Consider the following 22,378-nt stretch of genomic DNA (forward strand, 5'->3'; position numbering starts at 1 on the left):
AGCGGGAACGACATCGGACCACCAGGGGCCGAGAAAACCACCGTCTCATGGTTCCGGACACTCAGAGTCAGGGAAAAATCCAATATATATCTGGCGATATCTCGGGTGCTATTAGAGATAGCGCAATAAACCAAAGTGAGTTGTCTGCAGGAGGCCCTTGCGCATGGATGTGTGCAGCAGGAACGACATCGGACCACCAGGGGCCGAGAAAATTACAGATTTTCGGTATCCGTCACCCTAAGTCATGCATAAATCCAGCATATATATGGAGGATTCTCGGGTGCTATTGCAGATAGCGCAATAAATCAACGTGCATTGTCAGTAGGAGGCCCTGGCGCATGAGTCTGTGCAGCGGGAACGGCATCGGACCACCAGGGGCCGAGAAAACCACAGTCTCATGGGGCCGGACACTCAGGGTCAGGGGAAAATCCAATATATATCCGGTGACATCTCGGGTGCTATTACAGATAGCGCAATAAACCAAAGTGAATTATCTGTAGGAGGCCCTGGCGCATGAGTCTGTGCAGCGGGAACGACATCGGACCACCAGGGGCCGAGAAAACCACAGTCTCATGGGGCCGGACACTCAGGGTCAGGGGAAAATCCAATATATATCTGGTGATATCTCGGATGCTATTAGAGATAGCGCAATAAACCAAAGTGAATTATCTGCAGGAGGCCCTGGCGCATGAATCTGTGCAGTGGGAACGACCTCGGACCACCAGGGGCCGAGAAAACCACCGTCTCATGGTTCCGGACACTCAGAGTCAGGGAAAAATCCAATATATATCTGGTGACATCTCGGGTGCTTTTACAGATAGCGCAATAAACCAAAGTGAATTATCTGCAGGAGGCCCTGGCGCATGAATCTGTGCAGTGGGAACGGCATCGGACCACCAGGGGCCGAGAAAACCACCGTCTCATGGGGCCGGACACTCAGGGTCAGGGAAAAATCAAATATATATATGGTGATGTCCCGGGTGCTATTAGAGATAGCGCAATAAATCATAGTGCATTGTCCGTAGGAGGCCCTTGCGCATGAATCTGTGCCGCAGGAACGACATCGGACCACCAGGGGCCGAGAAAATTACAGATTTTCGGGTATCCGTCACCCAAAGTCATGTATAAATCCAGCATATATATGGAGGTTTCTCGGGTGCTATTACAGATAGCGCAATAAATCAAAGTGCATTGTCTGTAGGAGGCCCTGGCGCATGAATCTGTGCAGCGGGAACGACTTCGGACCACCAGGGGCCGAGAAAACCACAGTCTCATGGGGCCGGACACTCAGGGTCAGGGGAAAATCCAATATATTTCTGGTGATATCTCGGGTGCTATTACAGATAGCGCAATAAATCAAAGTGAATTATCTGCAGGAGGCCCAGGCGCATGAATCTGTGCAGCGGGAACGACCTCGGACCACCAGGGGCCGAGAAAACCACAGTCTCATGGGGCCGGACCCTCAGGGTCAGGGGAAAATCCATTGTATATCTGGTGATATCTCGGGTGCTATTAGAGATAGCGCAATAAACCAAAGTGAATTATCTGCAGGAGGCCCTGGCGCATGAATCTGTGCAGCGGGAACGACCTCGGATCACCAGGGGCCGAGAAAACCACTATCTCATGGGGCCGGACACTCAAGGTCAGGGGAAAATCCAATATATATCTGGTGATATCTCGGGTGCTATTAGAGATAGCGCAATAAACCAAAGTGAATTATCTGCAGTACCCCTGGCGCATGAATCTGTGCAGCGGGAACGACCTCAGACCACCAGGGGCCGAGAAAACCACCGTCTCATGGGGCCGGACACTCAGAGTCAGGAAAAAACCCAATATATATATCTGGTGATATCTCGGGTGCTATTAGAGATAGCGCAATAAACCAAAGTGAATTATCTGCAGGAGGCCCTGGCGCATGCATCTGTGCAGCGGGAACGACCTCGGACCACCAGGGGCCGAGAAAACCACAGTCTCATGGGGCCGGACACTCAGGGTCAGGGAAAAATCCAATATATATCTGGTGATATCTCGGGTGCTATTAGAGATAGCCCAATAAACCAAAGTGAATTATCTGCAGGAGGCCCAGGCGCATGAATGTGTTCAGCGGGAACGACCTCGGACCACCAGGGGCCGAGAAAACCACAGTCTCATGGGGCCGGACACTCAGGGTCAGGGAAAAATCCAATATATTTCTGGTGATATCTCGGGTGATATTACAGATAGCGCAATAAATCAAAGTGAATTATCTGCAGGTGGTCCAGGCGCATGAATCTGTGCAGCGGGAACGACCTGGGACCACCAGGGGCCGAGAAAACCACAGTCTCATGGGGCCGGACACTCAGGGTCAGGGGAAAATCCAATATATATCTGGTGTTATCTCGGGTGCTATTAGAGATAGCGCAATAAACCAAAGTGAATTATCTGCAGGAGGCCCTGGCGCATGAATCTGTGCAGCGGGAGCGACCTCGGATCACCAGGGGCCGAGAAAACCACCATCTCATGGGGCCGGACACTCAGGGTCTGGGGAAAATCCAATATATATCTGGTGATATCTCGGGTGCTATTAGAGCTAGCGCAATAAACCAAAGTGAATTATCTGCAGTATCCCTGGCGCATGAATCTGTGCAGCGGGAACGACCTCGGACCACCAGGGGCCGAGAAAACCACCGTCTCATGGTGCCGGACACTCAGAGTCAGGAAAAAACCCAATATATATATCTGGTGATATCTCGGGTGCTATTACAGATAGCGCAATAAATCAAAGTGCATTGTCTGTAGGAGGCCCTGGCGCATGAATCTGTGCAGCGGGAACGACCTCGGACCACCAGGAGCCGAGAAAACAACAGTCTCATGGGGCCGGACACTCAGGGTCATGGATAAATCCAATATATATCTGGTGATATCTCGGGTGCTATTACAGATAGCCCAATAAATCAAAGTGCGTTGTCTGTAGGAGGCCCCGGTGCATGAATCTGTGCAGCGGGAACAACCTCGGACCATCAGGAGCCGAGAAAACCACAGTCTCATGGGGCCGGTCACTCAGGGTCAGGGAACAATCCAATATATATCTGTTGATATCTCGGGTGCTATTAGAGATAGCGCAATAAACCAAAGTGAATTATCTGCAGGAGGCCCTGGCGCATGCATCTGTGCAGCGGGAACGACCTCGGACCACCAGGGGCCGAGAAAACCACAGTCTCATGGGGCCGGACACTCAGGATCAGAGGAAAATCCAATATATATATGGTGATATCTCGGGTGCTATTAGAGATAGCGCAATAAATCAAAGTGCATTGTCTGTAGGAGGCCCCGGCGCATGGATCTGTGCGGCGGGAACGACCTCGGACCACCAGGGGCCGAGAAAACAACAGTCTCATGGGGCCGGAGACTCAGGGTCAGGGGAAAATCCAATATATATCTGGTGATATCTCGGGTGCTATTACAGATAGCCCAATAAATCAAAGTGCGTTGTCTGTAGGAGGCCCCGGCGCATGAATCTGTGCAGCGGGAACAACCTCGGACCATCAGGAGCCGAGAAAACCACAGTCTCATGGGGCGGGTCACTCAGGGTCAGGGGAAAATCCAATATATATCTGGTGATATCTCGGGTGCTATTAGAGATAGCGCAATAAATCAAAGTGAATTATCTGCAGGAGATCCTGGCGCATGAATCTGTGCAGCGGGAACGACCTCGGACCACAAGGGGCCGCGAAAACCACAGTCTCATGGGGCCGGACACTCAGGGTCAGGGGAAAATCCAATATATATCTGGTGATATCTTGGGTGCTATTAGAGATAGCGCAATAAACCAAAGTGAATTATCTGCAGGAGGCCCTGGCGCATGCATCTGTGCAGCGGGAACGACCTCGGACCACCAGGGGCCGCGAAAACCACAGTCCCATGGGGCCGGACACTCAGGGTCAGGGGAAAATCCAATATATATCTGGTGATACCTCGGGTGCTATTAGAGATAGCGCAATAACTCAAAGTGCATTGTCTGCAGGAGGCCCCAGCGCATGAATCTGTGCAGCGGGAACGACCTGGGACCACCAGGGGCCGAGAAAAACATCGACACATGGGGCCGGACACTCAGGGTCAGGGGAAAATCCAATATATATCTAGTGATATCTCGGGTGCTATTACAGATAGCGCAATAAACCAAGGTGCATTGTCTGCAGGAGGCCCCAGCGCATGAATCTGTGCAGCGGGAACGACCTCGGACCACCAGGGGCCGAGAAAACCACCGCCTCATGGGGTCGGACACTCAGGGTCAGGGAAAAATCCAATATAAATCTGGTGATATCTCGGGTGCTATTACAGATAGCGCAATAAATCAAAGTGCATTGTCTGCAGGAGGCCCTGGCGCATGAATCTGTGCAGCGGGAAAGACCTCGGTCCACCAGGGGCCGAGAAAACCACAGTCTCATGGGGCCGGACACTCAGGGCCAGGGAAAAATCCAATATGTATCTGGTGATATCTCGGGTGCTATTAGAGATAGCGCAATAAATCAAAGTCCATTGTCTGTAGGAGGCACTGGCGAATGAATCTGTGCAGCAGGAACGACCTCGGACCACCAGGAGCCGAGAAAATTACAGATATTCGGAATCCGTCACCCAAGGTCATGTAAAAATCCAGCATATATCTAGTGATATCTCGGGTGCTATTACAGATAGCGCAATAAACCAAAGTGAATTGTCTGCAGGAAGCTCTGGCGCATGAATCTGTTCAACGGGACCGACCTCGGAACACCAGGGGCCGAGAAAACCACGGACACATGGGGCCGGACTGTCAGGGTCGGGGAAAAATCCAATATATATCTGGTGATATCACGGGTGCTATTACAGATAGCGCAATAAATCAAAGTGGATTGTCTGTAGGAGGCCCTGGCGCATGAATCTGTGCAGCGGGATCGACCTCGGACCACCAGGGGCCGAGAAAATTACAGATATTCGGAATCCGTCACCCAAGGTCATGTAAAAATCCAATATATATCTGGTGATATCTCGGGTGCTATTACAGATAACGCAATAAATCAAAGTGCATTGTCTGTAGGAGGCCCTGGCGCATGAATCTGTGCAGCGAGAACGACCTCGGACCACCAGGGGCCGAGAAAACCACCGTCTCATGGTGTCGAATTGTCAGGGTCAGGGAAAAATACAATATATATCTGGTGATATCTCGGGTGCTATTAGAGATAGCGCAATAAACCAAAGTGCATTGTCTGCAGGAGGCCCTGGCGCATGAATCTGTGCAGCGGGATCGACCTCGAACTACCAGGGGCCGAGAAAACCACCGACACATGGGGCCGGACACTCAGGGTCGTGGAAAAATACAATATATATCTGGTGATATCTCGGGTGCTCTTACAGATAGCGAACTAAACCAAAGTGAACTATCTGCAGGGGGCCCTATCCCATGAATCTGTGCTGCGGGTCCGACCTCGGACCACCAGGGGCCGAGAAAACTACAGTCTCATGGGGCCGGACCCTCAGGGTCAGGGAAAAATCCAATATATATCTGGTGATATCTCGGGTGCTATTAGAGATAGCGCAATAAACCAATGTGCATTGTCTGCAGGAGGCCCTGGCGCATGAATCTGTGCAGCGGGAACGACCTCGGACAACCAGCGGCCGAGAAAACCACCGTCTCATGGAGTCGGACACTCAGGGTCAGGGAAAAATCCAACATAAATCTGGTGATATCACGGGTGCTATTACAGATAGCGGAATAAATTAAAGTGCATTGACTTTAGGAGGCCCTGGCGCATGAATCTGTGCAGCGGGAACGACCTCGGACCACCAGGGGCCGAGAAAACAACAGTCTCATGGGGCCGGAGACTCAGGGTCAGGGGAAAAATCCAATATATATCTGGTGATATCTCGGGTGCTATTACAGATAGCCCAATAAATCAAAGTGCGTTGTCTGTAGGAGGCCCCGGCGCATGAATCTGTGCAGCGGGAACAACCTCGGACCATCAGGAGCCGAGAAAACCACAGTCTCATGGGGCGGGTCACTCAGGGTCAGGGGAAAATCCAATATATATCTGGTGATATCTCGGGTGCTATTAGAGATAGCGCAATAAATCAAAGTGAATTATCTGCAGGAGATCCTGGCGCATGAATCTGTGCAGCGGGAACGACCTCGGACCACAAGGGGCCGCGAAAACCACAGTCTCATGGGGCCGGACACTCAGGGTCAGGGGAAAATCCAATATATATCTGGTGATATCTTGGGTGCTATTAGAGATAGCGCAATAAACCAAAGTGAATTATCTGCAGGAGGCCCTGGCGCATGCATCTGTGCAGCGGGAACGACCTCGGACCACCAGGGGCCGAGAAAACCACAGTCCCATGGGGCCGGACACTCAGGGTCAGGGGAAAATCCAATATATATCTGGTGATACCTCGGGTGCTATTAGAGATAGCGCAATAACTCAAAGTGCATTGTCTGCAGGAGGCCCCAGCGCATGAATCTGTGCAGCGGGAACGACCTGGGACCACCAGGGGCCGAGAAAAACATCGACACATGGGGCCGGACACTCAGGGTCAGGGGAAAATCCAATATATATCTAGTGATATCTCGGGTGCTATTACAGATAGCGCAATAAACCAAGGTGCATTGTCTGCAGGAGGCCCCAGCGCATGAATCTGTGCAGCGGGAACGACCTCGGACCACCAGGGGCCGAGAAAACCACCGCCTCATGGGGTCGGACACTCAGGGTCAGGGAAAAATCCAATATAAATCTGGTGATATCTCGGGTGCTATTACAGATAGCGCAATAAATCAAAGTGCATTGTCTGCAGGAGGCCCTGGCGCATGAATCTGTGCAGCGGGAAAGACCTCGGTCCACCAGGGGCCGAGAAAACCACAGTCTCATGGGGCCGGACACTCAGGGCCAGGGAAAAATCCAATATGTATCTGGTGATATCTCGGGTGCTATTAGAGATAGCGCAATAAATCAAAGTCCATTGTCTGTAGGAGGCACTGGCGAATGAATCTGTGCAGCAGGAACGACCTCGGACCACCAGGAGCCGAGAAAATTACAGATATTCGGAATCCGTCACCCAAGGTCATGTAAAAATCCAGCATATATCTAGTGATATCTCGGGTGCTATTACAGATAGCGCAATAAACCAAAGTGAATTGTCTGCAGGAAGCTCTGGCGCATGAATCTGTTCAACGGGACCGACCTCGGAACACCAGGGGCCGAGAAAACCACGGACACATGGGGCCGGACTGTCAGGGTCGGGGAAAAATCCAATATATATCTGGTGATATCACGGGTGCTATTACAGATAGCGCAATAAATCAAAGTGGATTGTCTGTAGGAGGCCCTGGCGCATGAATCTGTGCAGCGGGATCGACCTCGGACCACCAGGGGCCGAGAAAATTACAGATATTCGGAATCCGTCACCCAAGGTCATGTAAAAATCCAATATATATCTGGTGATATCTCGGGTGCTATTACAGATAACGCAATAAATCAAAGTGCATTGTCTGTAGGAGGCCCTGGCGCATGAATCTGTGCAGCGAGAACGACCTCGGACCACCAGGGGCCGAGAAAACCACCGTCTCATGGTGTCGAATTGTCAGGGTCAGGGAAAAATACAATATATATCTGGTGATATCTCGGGTGCTATTAGAGATAGCGCAATAAACCAAAGTGCATTGTCTGCAGGAGGCCCTGGCGCATGAATCTGTGCAGCGGGATCGACCTCGAACTACCAGGGGCCGAGAAAACCACCGACACATGGGGCCGGACACTCAGGGTCGTGGAAAAATACAATATATATCTGGTGATATCTCGGGTGCTCTTACAGATAGCGAACTAAACCAAAGTGAACTATCTGCAGGGGGCCCTATCCCATGAATCTGTGCTGCGGGTCCGACCTCGGACCACCAGGGGCCGAGAAAACTACAGTCTCATGGGGCCGGACCCTCAGGGTCAGGGAAAAATCCAATATATATCTGGTGATATCTCGGGTGCTATTAGAGATAGCGCAATAAACCAATGTGCATTGTCTGCAGGAGGCCCTGGCGCATGAATCTGTGCAGCGGGAACGACCTCGGACAACCAGCGGCCGAGAAAACCACCGTCTCATGGAGTCGGACACTCAGGGTCAGGGAAAAATCCAACATAAATCTGGTGATATCACGGGTGCTATTACAGATAGCGGAATAAATTAAAGTGCATTGACTTTAGGAGGCCCTGGCGCATGAATCTGTGCAGCGGTATCGACCTCGGACTACCAGGGGCCGAGAAAACCACCGACACATGGGGCCGGTTACTCAGGGTCAGGGAAAAATCCAATATATATCTGGTGATATCTCGGGTGCTATTACAGATAGCGCAATAAATCAAAGTGCATTGTCTGTAGGAGGCCCTGGCGCATGAATCTGGGCAGCGGGAACGACCTCGGACCGCCAGGGGCCGCGAAAACTACCGTCTCATGGGGCTGGACACTCAGGGTCAGGGGAGAATCCAATATATATCTGGTGATATCTCGGGTGCTATTACAGATAGCGCAATAAATCAAAGTGCATTGTCTGCAGGAGGCCCTAGCGCATGAATCTGTGCAGCGGGAACGACCTCGGACTACCAGGGGCCGAGAAAACTTCTGTCTCATGGGGCCGGACACTCAGGATCAGGGAAAAATACAATATATATCTGGTGATATCTCGGGTGCAAACTAGAGATAGCGCAATAAACCAAAGTGCATTGTCTGTAGGAGGCCCTGGCGCATGAATCTGTGCAGCGGGATCGACCTCGGACCACCAGGGGCCGAGAAAGTTACAGATATTAGGAATCCGTCACCCAAGGTCATGTAAAAATCCAATATATATCTGGTGATATCTCGGGTGCTATTACAGATAACGCAATAAATCAAAGTGCATTGTCTGTAGGAGGCCCTGGCGCATGAATCTGTGCAGCGGGAACGACCTCGGACCACCAGTGGCCGAGAAAATCACAGTCTCATGGGGCCGGACTGTCAGGGTCAGGGAAAAATCCAATATATATCTGGTGATATCTCGGGTGCTACTAGAGATTGCACAATAAATCAAAGTGCATTGCCTGCAGGAGGCCCTAGCGCATGAATCTGTGCAGCGGGAACGACCTCGGACTACCAGGGGCCGAGAAAACTTCTGTCTCATGGGGCCGGACACTCAGGATCAGGGAAAAATCCAATATATATCTGGTGATATCTCGGTTGCTATTAGAGATAGCGCAATAAATCAAAGTGCATTGTCTGCAGGAGGCCCTCGCGCATGAATCTGTGCAGCGCGAACGACCTCGGACAACCAGGGTCCGGACTGTCAGGGTCAGGGAAAAATACAATATATATCTGGTGATATCTCGGGTGCAAATTAGAGATAGCGCAATAAACCAAAGTGCATTGCCTGCAGGATGCCCTCGCGCATGAATCTGTGCAGCGGGAACGACCTCGGACAACCAGGGTCCGGACTGTCAGGGTCAGGGAAAAATACAATATATATCTGGTGATATCTCGGGTGCAAATTAGAGATAGCGCAATAAACCAAAGTGCATTGTCTGCAGGAGGCCCTGGCTCATGAATCTGTGCAGCGAGAACGACCTCGGAACACCAGGGGCCGTGAAAACCACGGACACATGGGGCCGGACTGTCAGGGTCGGGGAAAAATCCAATATATATCTGGTGATATCTCGGGTGCTATTAGAGATAGCGCAATAAACCAAAGTGCATTGTCTGTAGGAGGCCCTGGCGCATGAATCTGTGCAGCGGGATCGACCTCGGACCACCAAGGGCCGAGAAAATCACCGTCTCATGGGGCCGGACTGTCAGGTTCAGGGAAGAATCCAATATATATCTGGTGATATCACGGGTGCTATTACATATAGCGCAATAAATTAAAGTGCATTGTCTGCAGGAGGCCCTGGCGCATGAATCTGTGCAGCGAGAACGACCTCGGAACACCAGGGGCCGAGAAAACCACGGACACATGGGGCCGGACACTCAGGGTCGGGGAAAAATCCAATATATATCTGGTGATATCTCGGGTGCTCTTACAGATAGCGAACTAAACCAAAGTGAACTATCTGCAGGGGGCCCTATCCCATGAATCTGTGCAGCGGGAACGACCTCGGACCCCCAGGGGTCGAGGAAAACACCGACACATGGGGCCGGACACTCAGGGTCGGGGAAAAATACAATATATATCTGGTGATATCTCGGGTGCTATTACAGATAGCGCAATAAATCAAAGTGCATTGTCTGTAGGAGGCCCTGGCGCATGAATCTGTGCAGCGGGAACGACCTCGGACAACCAGGGGCCGAGAAAACCACCGTCTCATGGGGTCCGACTGTCAGGGTCAGGGAAAAATCCAATATATATCTGGTGATATTTCGGGTGCTATTAGAGATACCGCAATAAATCAAAGTGCATTGTCTGCAGGAGGCCCTCGCGCATGAATCTGTGCAGCGGGAATGACCTCGGACAACCAGGGGCCGAGAAAATCACCGTCTCATGGGGCCGGACTGTCAGGGTCAGGGAAAAATGCAATATATATCTGGTGATATCTCGGGTGCTATTAGAGATAGCGCAATAAACCAAAGTGCATTGTCTGCAGGAGGCCCTGGCGCATGAATCTGTGGAGCGAGAACGACTTCGGACCACCACGGGCCGAGAAAACCACCGACACATGGGGGCGGACACTCAGGGTCAGGGGAAAATCCAATATATATCTGGTGATATCTCGGTTGCTATTAGAGATAGCGCAATAAATCAAAGTGCATTGTCTGCAGGAGGCCCTCGCGCATGAATCTGTGCAGCGGGAACGACCTCGGACAACCAGGGTCCGGACTGTCAGGGTCAGGGAAAAATACAATATATATCTGGTGATATCTCGGGTGCAAATTAGAGATAGCGCAATAAACCAAAGTGCATTGTCTGTAGGAGGCCCTGGCGCATGAATCTGGGCAGCGGCAACGACCTCGGACCACCAGGGGCCGAGAAAACTACCGTCTCATGGGGCTGGACACTCAGGGTCAGGGGAGAATCCAATATATATCTGGTGATATCTCGGGTGCTATTACAGATAGCGCAATAAATCAAAGTGCATTGTCTGTAGGAGGCCCTGGCGCATGAATCTGTGCAGCGGGAACGACCTCGGACCACCAGTGGCCGAGCAAATCACCGACACATGGGGCCGGACACTCAGGGTCGGGGAAAAATACAATATATATCTGGTGATATCTCGGGTGCTATTAGAGATAGCGCAATAAATCAAAGTGGATTGTCTGTAGGAGGCCCTGGCGCATGAATCTGTGCAGCGGGATCGACCTCGGACCACCAGGGGCCGAGAAAATTACAGATATTCGGAATCCGTCACCCAAGGTCATGTAAAAATCCAATATATATCTGGTGATATCTCGGGTGCTATTACAGATAACGCAATAAATCAAAGTGCATTGTCTGTAGGAGGCCCTGGCGCATGACTCTGTGCAGCGGGAACGACCTCGGACCACCAGTGGCCGAGAAAATCACCGTCTCATGGGGCCGGACTGTCAGGGTCAGGGAAAAATCCAATATATATCTGGTGATATCTCGGGTGCTACTAGAGATTGCGCAATAAATCAAAGTGCATTGTCTGCAGGAGGCCCTAGCGCATGAATCTGTGCAGCGGGAACGACCTCGGACTACCAGGGGCCGAGAAAACTTCTGTCTCATGGGGCCGGACACTCAGGATCAGGGAAAAATCCAATATATATCTGGTGATATCTCGGTTGCTATTAGAGATAGCGCAATAAATCAAAGTGCATTGTCTGCAGGAGGCCCTCGCGCATGAATCTGTGCAGCGGGAACGACCTCGGACAACCAGGGTCCGGACTGTCAGGGTCAGGGAAAAATACAATATATATCTGGTGATATCTCGGGTGCAAATTAGAGATAGCGCAATAAACCAAAGTGCATTGCCTGCAGGAGGCCCTGGCGCATGAATCTGTGCAGCGAGAACGACCTCGGAACTCCAGGGGCCGAGAAAACCACGGACACATGGGGCCGGACTCTCAGGGTCGGGGAAAAATCCAATATATATCTGGTGATATCTCGGGTGCTCTTACAGATAGCGAACTAAACCAAAGTGAACTATCTGCAGGGGGCCCTATCCCATGAATCTGTGCAGCGGGAACGACCTCGGACCCCCAGGGGTCGAGAAAAACACCGACACATGGGGCCGGACACTCAGGGTCGGGGAAAAATACAATATATATCTGGTGATATCTCGGGTGCTATTACAGATAGCGCAATAAATCAAAGTGCATTGTCTGCAGGAGGCCCTCGCGCATGAATCTGTGCAGCGGGAAGGACCTCGGACAACCAGGGGCCGAGAAAATCACCGTCTCATGGGGCCGGACTGTCAGGGTCAGGGAAAAATGCAATATATATCTGGTGATATCTCGGGTGCTATTAGAGATAGCGCAATAAACCAAAGTGCATTGTCTGCAGGAGGCCCTGGCGCATGAATCTGTGCAGCGAGAACGACTTCGGACCACCACGGGCCGAGAAAACCACCGACACATGGGGGCGGACACTCAGGGTCAGGGGAAAATCCAATATATATATGGTGATATCTCGGGTGCTATTACAGATAGCGCAATAAATCAAAGTGCATTGTCTGTAGGATGCCCTGGCGCAGGAATCTGTGCAGCAGGAACAACCTCGGACCACCAGGGGCCGAGAAAACCAACGTCTCATGGGGTCGGAATGTCAGGGTCAGGGAAAAATCCAATATATATCTGGTGATATCTCGGGTGCTATTAGAGATAGCACAATAAACCAAAGTGCATTGTCTGTAGGAGGCCCTGGCGCATGAATCTGTGCAGCGGGATCGACCTCGGACCACCAAGGGCCGAGAAAATCACCGTCTCATGGGGCCGGACACTCAGCGTCGTGGAAAAATACAATATACATCTGGTGATATCTCGGGTGCTCTTACAGATAGCGAACTAAACCAAAGTGAACTATCTGCAGGGGGCCCTATCCCATGAATCTGTGCAGCGGGACCGACCTCGGACCACCAGGGGCCGAGAAAACTACCGTAACATGGGGCCGGACCCTCAGGGTCAGGGAAAAATCCAATATATATCTGGTGATATCTCGGGTGCTATTAGAGATAGCGCAATAAACCAAAGTGCATTGTCTGTAGGAGGCCCTGGCGCATGAATCTGTGCAGCGGGAGCGACCTCGGACAACCAGGGTCCGGACTGTCAGGGTCAGGGAAAAATCCAATATATATCTGGTGATATCTCGGGTGCTACTAGAGATTGCACAATAAATCAAAGTGCATTGTCTGCAGGAGTCCCTAGCGCATGAATCTGTGCAGCGGGAACGACCTCGGACTACCAGGGGCCGAGAAAACTTCTGTCTCATGGCGCCGGACACTCAGGATCAGGGAAAAATCCAATATATATCTGGTGATATCTCGGGTGCTATTAGAGATAGCGCAATATACCAAAGGGCATTGTCTGCAGGAGACCCTGGCGCATAAATCTGTGCAGCGGGATCGACCTCGGACCACCAGGGGCCGAGAAAATCACCGTCTCATGGGGCCGGACACTCAGGGTCAGGGAAAAATCCAATATATATCTGGTGATATCTCGGGTGCTATTAGAGATAGCGCAATAAATCAAGGTGCATTGTCCGTAGGAGGCTCTGGCGCATGAATCTGCGCAGCTGGAACGACCTCGGACCACGAGGGGCCGAAAAAGCTACAGTCTCATGGGGCCGGACACTCAGGGTCAGGGAAACATCCTAATATAAATCTGGTGATATCTCGGGTGCTATTACAGATAGCGCAATAAATCAAAGTGCATTGTCTGCAGGAGGCCCTGGCGCATGAATCTGTGCAGCAGGAACGTCCTGGGACCACCAGGGGCCGAGAAAACTACCGTCTCATGGGGCCGGACACTCAGGGTCAGGGAAAAATCCAATATATATCTGTTGATATCTCGGGTGCTATTAGAGATAGCGCAATAAATCATAGTGAATTATCTGCAGGGGGCCCTGGCGCATGAATCTGTGCAGCGGGATCGACCTCGGACCATCAGGGGCCGAGAATACCATCGACACATGGGGCCGGACTGACAGGGTCAAGGAAAAATTCAATATATATCTGGTGATATCTCGGGTGCTATTATAGATAGCGAAATAAATCAAAGTGCATTGTCTGTAGGAGGTACTGGCGAATGAATCTGTGCAGCAGGAACGACCTCGGACCACCAGGAGCCGAGAAAATTACAGATATTCGGAATCCGTCACCCAAGGTCATGTAAAAATCCAGCATATATCTAGTGATATCTCGGGTGCTATTAGAGATAGCGCAATAAGTCAAAGTGAACTATCTGCAGGGTGCCCTGCCGCATGAATCTGTGCAGCGGGAACGACCTCGGACCACCAGGGGCCGAGAAAACCTCCGTCTCATGGAGCCGGACACTCAGGGTCAGGGAAAAATCCAATATATATCTCGTGATATCTCCGGTGCTATTAGAGATAGCGAAATAATTCAAAGTGCATTGTCTGCGGGAGGCACCGGCGCATGAATCTGTGCAGCGGGAACGACCTCGGAGCACCAGGGGCCGAGAAAACCACCGCCTCATGGGGTCGGACACTCAGGGTCAGGGAAAAATCCAATATAAATCTGGTGATATCTCGTGTGCTATTACAGATAGCGCAATAAATCAAAGTGCATTGTCTGCAGGAGGCCCTGTCGCATGAATCTGTGCAGCGGGAAAGACCTCGGACCACCAGAGGCCGAGAAAACTACCGTCTCATGAGGCTGGACACTCAGGGTCAGGGTAAAATCCAATATGTATCTGGTGATATCCCGGGTGTTATTAGAGATAGCGCAATAAACCAAAGTGCATTGACTGCAGGAGGCCCTGGCGCATGAATCTGTGCAGCGGGAACGACCTCGGACCACGAGGGACCGAGAAAACCATCGACACATGGGGCCGGACACTCAGGGTCAGGGGAAAATCCAATATATATCTGGTGATATCTCGGGTGCTATTACAGATAGCGCAATAAATCAAAGTGCATTGTCTGCCGGAGGCCCTAGCGCATGAATCTGGGCAGCGGGAACGACCTCGGACCACCAGGGGCCGAGAAAACCACCGTCTCATGGGGCCGGACACTCAGGGTCAGGGAAAAATCCAATATATATCTGGTGATATCTCGGGTGCTATTACAGATAGCGCAATAAACCAAAGTGAATTGTCTGCAGGAAGCCCTGGCGCATGAATCTGTTCAGCGGGATCGACGTCGGACCACGAGGGACCGAGAAAACCATCGACACATGAGGCCGGACTGTCAGGGTCAGGGAAAAATCAAATATATATCCGGTGATATCTCAGGTGCTATTAGAGATAGCTCAATAAACCAAAGTGAATTATCTGCAGGAGGCCCTGGCGCATGAATCTGTTCAGCGGGAAAGATCTCCGACCTCCAGGGGCCGAGGAAACCACCGTCTCATGGGGCCGGACACTCAGGGTCAGGGGAAAATCCAATATATATCTAGTGATATCTCGGGTGCTATTACAGATAGCGCAATAAATCAAAGTGCATTGTCTGCAGGAGGCCCTAACGCATGAATCCGTGCAGCGGGAACGACCTCGGACCACCAGGGGCCGAGAAAACTTCTGTCTCATGGGGCCGGACACTCAGGATCAGGGAAAAATCCAATATATATCTGGTGATATCTCGGTTGCTATTAGAGATAGCGCAATAAATCAAAGTGCATTGTCTGCAGGAGGCCCTCGCGCATGAATCTGTGCAGCGGGAACGACCTCGGACAACCAGGGTCCGGACTGTCAGGGTCAGGGAAAAATACAATATATATCTGGTGATATCTCGGGTGCAAATTAGAGATTGCACAATAAATCAAAGTGCATTGTCTGCAGGAGGCCCTAGCGCATGAATCTGTGCAGCGGGAACGACCTCGGACTACCAGGGGCCGAGAAAACTTCTGTCTCATGGCGCCGGACACTCAGGATCAGGGAAAAATCCAATATATATCTGGTGATATCTCGGGTGCTATTAGAGATAGCGCAATAAACCAAAGGGCATTGTCTGCAGGAGGCCCTGGCGCATAAATCTGTGCAGCGGGATCGACCTCGGACCACCAGGGGCCGAGAAAATCACCGTCTCATGGGGCCGGACTGTCAGGGTCAGGGAAAAATCCAATATATATCTGGTGATATCTCGGGTGCTATTAGAGATAGCGCAATAAATCATAGTGAATTATCTGCAGGGGGCCCTGGCGCATGAATCTGTGCAGCGGGATCGACCTCGGACCATGAGGGGCCGAGAATACCATCGACACATGGGGCCGGACGGACAGGGTCAAGGAAAAATCCAATATATATCTGGTGATATCTCGGGTGCTATTATAGATAGCGAAATAAATCAAAGAGCATTGTCTGTAGGAGGTACTGGCGAATGAATCTGTGCAGCAGGAACGACCTCGGACCTCCAGGAGCCGAGAAAATTACAGATATTCGGAATCCGTCACCCAAGGTCATGTAAAAATCCAGCATATATCTAGTGATATCTCGGGTGCTATTAGAGATAGCGCAATAAATCAAAGTGAATTATCTGCAGGGTGCCCTGCCGCATGAATCTGTGCAGCGGGAACGACCTCGGACCACCAGGGGCCGAGAAAACCTCCGTCTCATGGAGCCGGACACTCAGGGTCAGGGAAAAATCCAATATATATCTCGTGATATCTCGGGTGCTATTACAGATAGCGCAATAAACCAAAGTGAATTGTCTGCAGGAAGCTCTGGCGCATGAATCTGTTCAACGGGACCGACCTCGGACCACGAGGGTCCGAGAAAACCATCGACACATGGGGCCGGACTGTCAGGGTCAGGGAAAATTAAATATATATCTGGTGATATCTCGGGTGCTATTAGAGATAGCGCAATAAACCAAACTGAATTATCTGCAGGAGGCCCTGGCGCATGAATCCGTGCAGCGGGAACGATCTCGGGCCACCAGGAGCCGAGAAAACAACAGTCTCATGGGGCCGGACACTCAGGGTCATGGATAAATCCAATATATATCTGGTGATATCTCGGGTGCTATTACAGATAGCCCAATAAATCAAAGTGCGTTGTCTGTAGGAGGCCCCGGTGCATGAATCTGTGCAGCGGGAACAACCTCGGACCATCAGGAGCCGAGAAAACCACAGTCTCATGGGGCCGGTCACTCAGGGTCAGGGAACAATCCAATATATATCTGTTGATATCTCGGGTGCTATTAGAGATAGCGCAATAAACCAAAGTGAATTATCTGCAGGAGGCCCTGGCGCATGCATCTGTGCAGCGGGAACGACCTCGGACCACCAGGGGCCGAGAAAACCACAGTCTCATGGGGCCGGACACTCAGGATCAGAGGAAAATCCAATATATATATGGTGATATCTCGGGTGCTATTAGAGATAGCGCAATAAATCAAAGTGCATTGTCTGTAGGAGGCCCCGGCGCATGGATCTGTGCGGCGGGAACGACCTCGGACCACCAGGGGCCGAGAAAACAACAGTCTCATGGGGCCGGAGACTCAGGGTCAGGGGAAAATCCAATATATATCTGGTGATATCTCGGGTGCTATTACAGATAGCCCAATAAATCAAAGTGAGTTGTCTGTAGGAGGCCCCGGTGCATGAATCTGTGCAGCGGGAACAACCTCGGACCATCAGGAGCCGAGAAAACCACAGTCTCATGGGGCCGGTCACTCAGGGTCAGGGAACAATCCAATATATATCTGTTGATATCTCGGGCGCTATTAGAGATAGCGCAATAAACCAAAGTGAATTATCTGCAGGAGGCCCTGGCGCATGCATCTGTGCAGCGGGAACGACCTCGGACCACCAGGGGCCGAGAAAACCACAGTCTCATGGGGCCGGACACTCAGGATCAGAGGAAAATCCAATATATATATGGTGATATCTCGGGTGCTATTAGAGATAGCGCAATAAATCAAAGTGCATTGTCTGTAGGAGGCCCCGGCGCATGGATCTGTGCGGCGGGAACGACCTCGGACCACCAGGGGCCGAGAAAACAACAGTCTCATGGGGCCGGAGACTCAGGGTCAGGGGAAAATCCAATATATATCTGGTGATATCTCGGGTGCTATTACAGATAGCCCAATAAATCAAAGTGCGTTGTCTGTAGGAGGCCCCGGCGCATGAATCTGTGCAGCGGGAACAACCTCGGACCATCAGGAGCCGAGAAAACCACAGTCTCATGGGGCGGGTCACTCAGGGTCAGGGGAAAATCCAATATATATCTGGTGATATCTCGGGTGCTATTAGAGATAGCGCAATAAATCAAAGTGAATTATCTGCGGGAGGCCCTGGCGCATGAATCTGTGCAGCGGGAACGACCTCGGACCACAAGAGGCCGCGAAAACCACAGTCTCATGGGGCCGGACACTCAGGGTCAGGGGAAAATCCAATATATATCTGGTGATATCTTGGGTGCTATTACAGATAGCGCAATAAATCAAAGTGCATTGTCTGCAGGAGGCCCTGTCGCATGAATCTGTGCAGCGGGAAAGACCTCGGACCACCAGAGGCCGAGAAAACTACCGTCTCATGAGGCTGGACACTCAGGGTCAGGGTAAAATCCAATATGTATCTGGTGATATCCCGGGTGTTATTAGAGATAGCGCAATAAACCAAAGTGCATTGACTGCAGGAGGCCCTGGCGCATGAATCTGTGCAGCGGGAACGACCTCGGACCACGAGGGACCGAGAAAACCATCGACACATGGGGCCGGACACTCAGGGTCAGGGGAAAATCCAATATATATCTGGAGATATCTCGGGTGCTATTAGAGATAGCGCAATAAATCAAAGTGCATTGTCTGTAGGAGGCCCTGGCGCATGAATCTGTGCAGCGGGAACGACCTCGGACCACCAGGGGCCGAGAAAACCACAGTCTCATGGGGCCGGACACTCAGGGTCAGGGGAAAATCCAATATATATCTGGTGATATCTTGGGTGCTATTAGAGATAGCGCAATAAACCAAAGTGAATTATCTGCAGGAGGTACTGGCGCATGCATCTGTGCAGCGGGAACGACCTCGGACCACCAGGGGCCGAGAAAACGACAGTCTCATGGGGCCGGACACTCAGGGTCAGGGGAAAGTCCAATATATATCTGGAGATATCTCGGGTGCTATTAGAGATAGCGCAATAAATCAAAGTGCATTGTCTGTAGGAGGCCCTGGCGCATGAATCTGTGCAGCGGGAACGACCTCGGACCACCAGGAGCCGAGAAAACAACAGTCTCATGGGGCCGGACACTCAGGGTCATGGATAAATCCAATATATATCTGGTGATATCTCGGGTGCTATTACAGATAGCCCAATAAATCAAAGTGCGTTGTCTGTAGGAGGCCCCGGTGCATGAATCTGTGCAGCGGGAACAACCTCGGACCATCAGGAGCCGAGAAAACCACAGTCTCATGGGGCCGGTCACTCAGGGTCAGGGAACAATCCAATATATATCTGTTGATATCTCGGGTGCTATTAGAGATAGCGCAATAAACCAAAGTGAATTATCTGCAGGAGGCCCTGGCGCATGCATCTGTGCAGCGGGAACGACCTCGGACCACCAGGGGCCGAGAAAACCACAGTCTCATGGGGCCGGACACTCAGGATCAGAGGAAAATCCAATATATATATGGTGATATCTCGGGTGCTATTAGAGATAGCGCAATAAATCAAAGTGCATTGTCTGTAGGAGGCCCCGGCGCATGGATCTGTGCGGCGGGAACGACCTCGGACCACCAGGGGCCGAGAAAACAACAGTCTCATGGGGCCGGAGACTCAGGGTCAGGGGAAAATCCAATATATATCTGGTGATATCTCGGGTGCTATTACAGATAGCCCAATAAATCAAAGTGCGTTGTCTGTAGGAGGCCCCGGCGCATGAATCTGTGCAGCGGGAACAACCTCGGACCATCAGGAGCCGAGAAAACCACAGTCTCATGGGGCGGGTCACTCAGGGTCAGGGGAAAATCCAATATATATCTGGTGATATCTCGGGTGCTATTAGAGATAGCGCAATAAATCAAAGTGAATTATCTGCAGGAGATCCTGGCGCATGAATCTGTGCAGCGGGAACGACCTCGGACCACAAGGGGCCGCGAAAACCACAGTCTCATGGGGCCGGACACTCAGGGTCAGGGGAAAATCCAATATATATCTGGTGATATCTTGGGTGCTATTAGAGATAGCGCAATAAACCAAAGTGAATTATCTGCAGGAGGCCCCGGCGCATGCATCTGTGCAGCGGGAACGACCTCGGACCACCAGGGGCCGAGAAAACCACAGTCCCATGGGGCCGGACACTCAGGGTCAGGGGAAAATCCAATATATATCTGGTGATACCTCGGGTGCTATTAGAGATAGCGCAATAACTCAAAGTGCATTGTCTGCAGGAGGCCCCAGCGCATGAATCTGTGCAGCGGGAACGACCTGGGACCACCAGGGGCCGAGAAAAACATCGACACATGGGGCCGGACACTCAGGGTCAGGGGAAAATCCAATATATATCTAGTGATATCTCGGGTGCTATTACAGATAGCGCAATAAACCAAGGTGCATTGTCTGCAGGAGGCCCCAGCGCATGAATCTGTGCAGCGGGAACGACCTCGGACCACCAGGGGCCGAGAAAACCACCGCCTCATGGGGTCGGACACTCAGGGTCAGGGAAAAATCCAATATAAATCTGGTGATATCTCGGGTGCTATTACAGATAGCGCAATAAATCAAAGTGCATTGTCTGCAGGAGGCCCTGGCGCATGAATCTGTGCAGCGGGAAAGACCTCGGTCCACCAGGGGCCGAGAAAACCACAGTCTCATGGGGCCGGACACTCAGGGCCAGGGAAAAATCCAATATGTATCTGGTGATATCTCGGGTGCTATTAGAGATAGCGCAATAAATCAAAGTCCATTGTCTGTAGGAGGCACTGGCGAATGAATCTGTGCAGCAGGAACGACCTCGGACCACCAGGAGCCGAGAAAATTACAGATATTCGGAATCCGTCACCCAAGGTCATGTAAAAATCCAGCATATATCTAGTGATATCTCGGGTGCTATTACAGATAGCGCAATAAACCAAAGTGAATTGTCTGCAGGAAGCTCTGGCGCATGAATCTGTTCAACGGGACCGACCTCGGAACACCAGGGGCCGAGAAAACCACGGACACATGGGGCCGGACTGTCAGGGTCGGGGAAAAATCCAATATATATCTGGTGATATCACGGGTGCTATTACAGATAGCGCAATAAATCAAAGTGGATTGTCTGTAGGAGGCCCTGGCGCATGAATCTGTGCAGCGGGATCGACCTCGGACCACCAGGGGCCGAGAAAATTACAGATATTCGGAATCCGTCACCCAAGGTCATGTAAAAATCCAATATATATCTGGTGATATCTCGGGTGCTATTACAGATAACGCAATAAATCAAAGTGCATTGTCTGTAGGAGGCCCTGGCGCATGAATCTGTGCAGCGAGAACGACCTCGGACCACCAGGGGCCGAGAAAACCACCGTCTCATGGTGTCGAATTGTCAGGGTCAGGGAAAAATACAATATATATCTGGTGATATCTCGGGTGCTATTAGAGATAGCGCAATAAACCAAAGTGCATTGTCTGCAGGAGGCCCTGGCGCATGAATCTGTGCAGCGGGATCGACCTCGAACTACCAGGGGCCGAGAAAACCACCGACACATGGGGCCGGACACTCAGGGTCGTGGAAAAATACAATATATATCTGGTGATATCTCGGGTGCTCTTACAGATAGCGAACTAAACCAAAGTGAACTATCTGCAGGGGGCCCTATCCCATGAATCTGTGCTGCGGGTCCGACCTCGGACCACCAGGGGCCGAGAAAACTACAGTCTCATGGGGCCGGACCCTCAGGGTCAGGGAAAAATCCAATATATATCTGGTGATATCTCGGGTGCTATTAGAGATAGCGCAATAAACCAATGTGCATTGTCTGCAGGAGGCCCTGGCGCATGAATCTGTGCAGCGGGAACGACCTCGGACAACCAGCGGCCGAGAAAACCACCGTCTCATGGAGTCGGACACTCAGGGTCAGGGAAAAATCCAACATAAATCTGGTGATATCACGGGTGCTATTACAGATAGCGGAATAAATTAAAGTGCATTGACTTTAGGAGGCCCTGGCGCATGAATCTGTGCAGCGGTATCGACCTCGGACTACCAGGGGCCGAGAAAACCACCGACACATGGGGCCGGTTACTCAGGGTCAGGGAAAAATCCAATATATATCTGGTGATATCTCGGGTGCTATTACAGA

Source organism: Nomia melanderi, unplaced genomic scaffold, assembly GCF_051020985.1.
Source record: "Nomia melanderi isolate GNS246 unplaced genomic scaffold, iyNomMela1 scaffold0036, whole genome shotgun sequence".
Lineage (NCBI taxonomy): Eukaryota > Metazoa > Arthropoda > Insecta > Hymenoptera > Halictidae > Nomia > Nomia melanderi.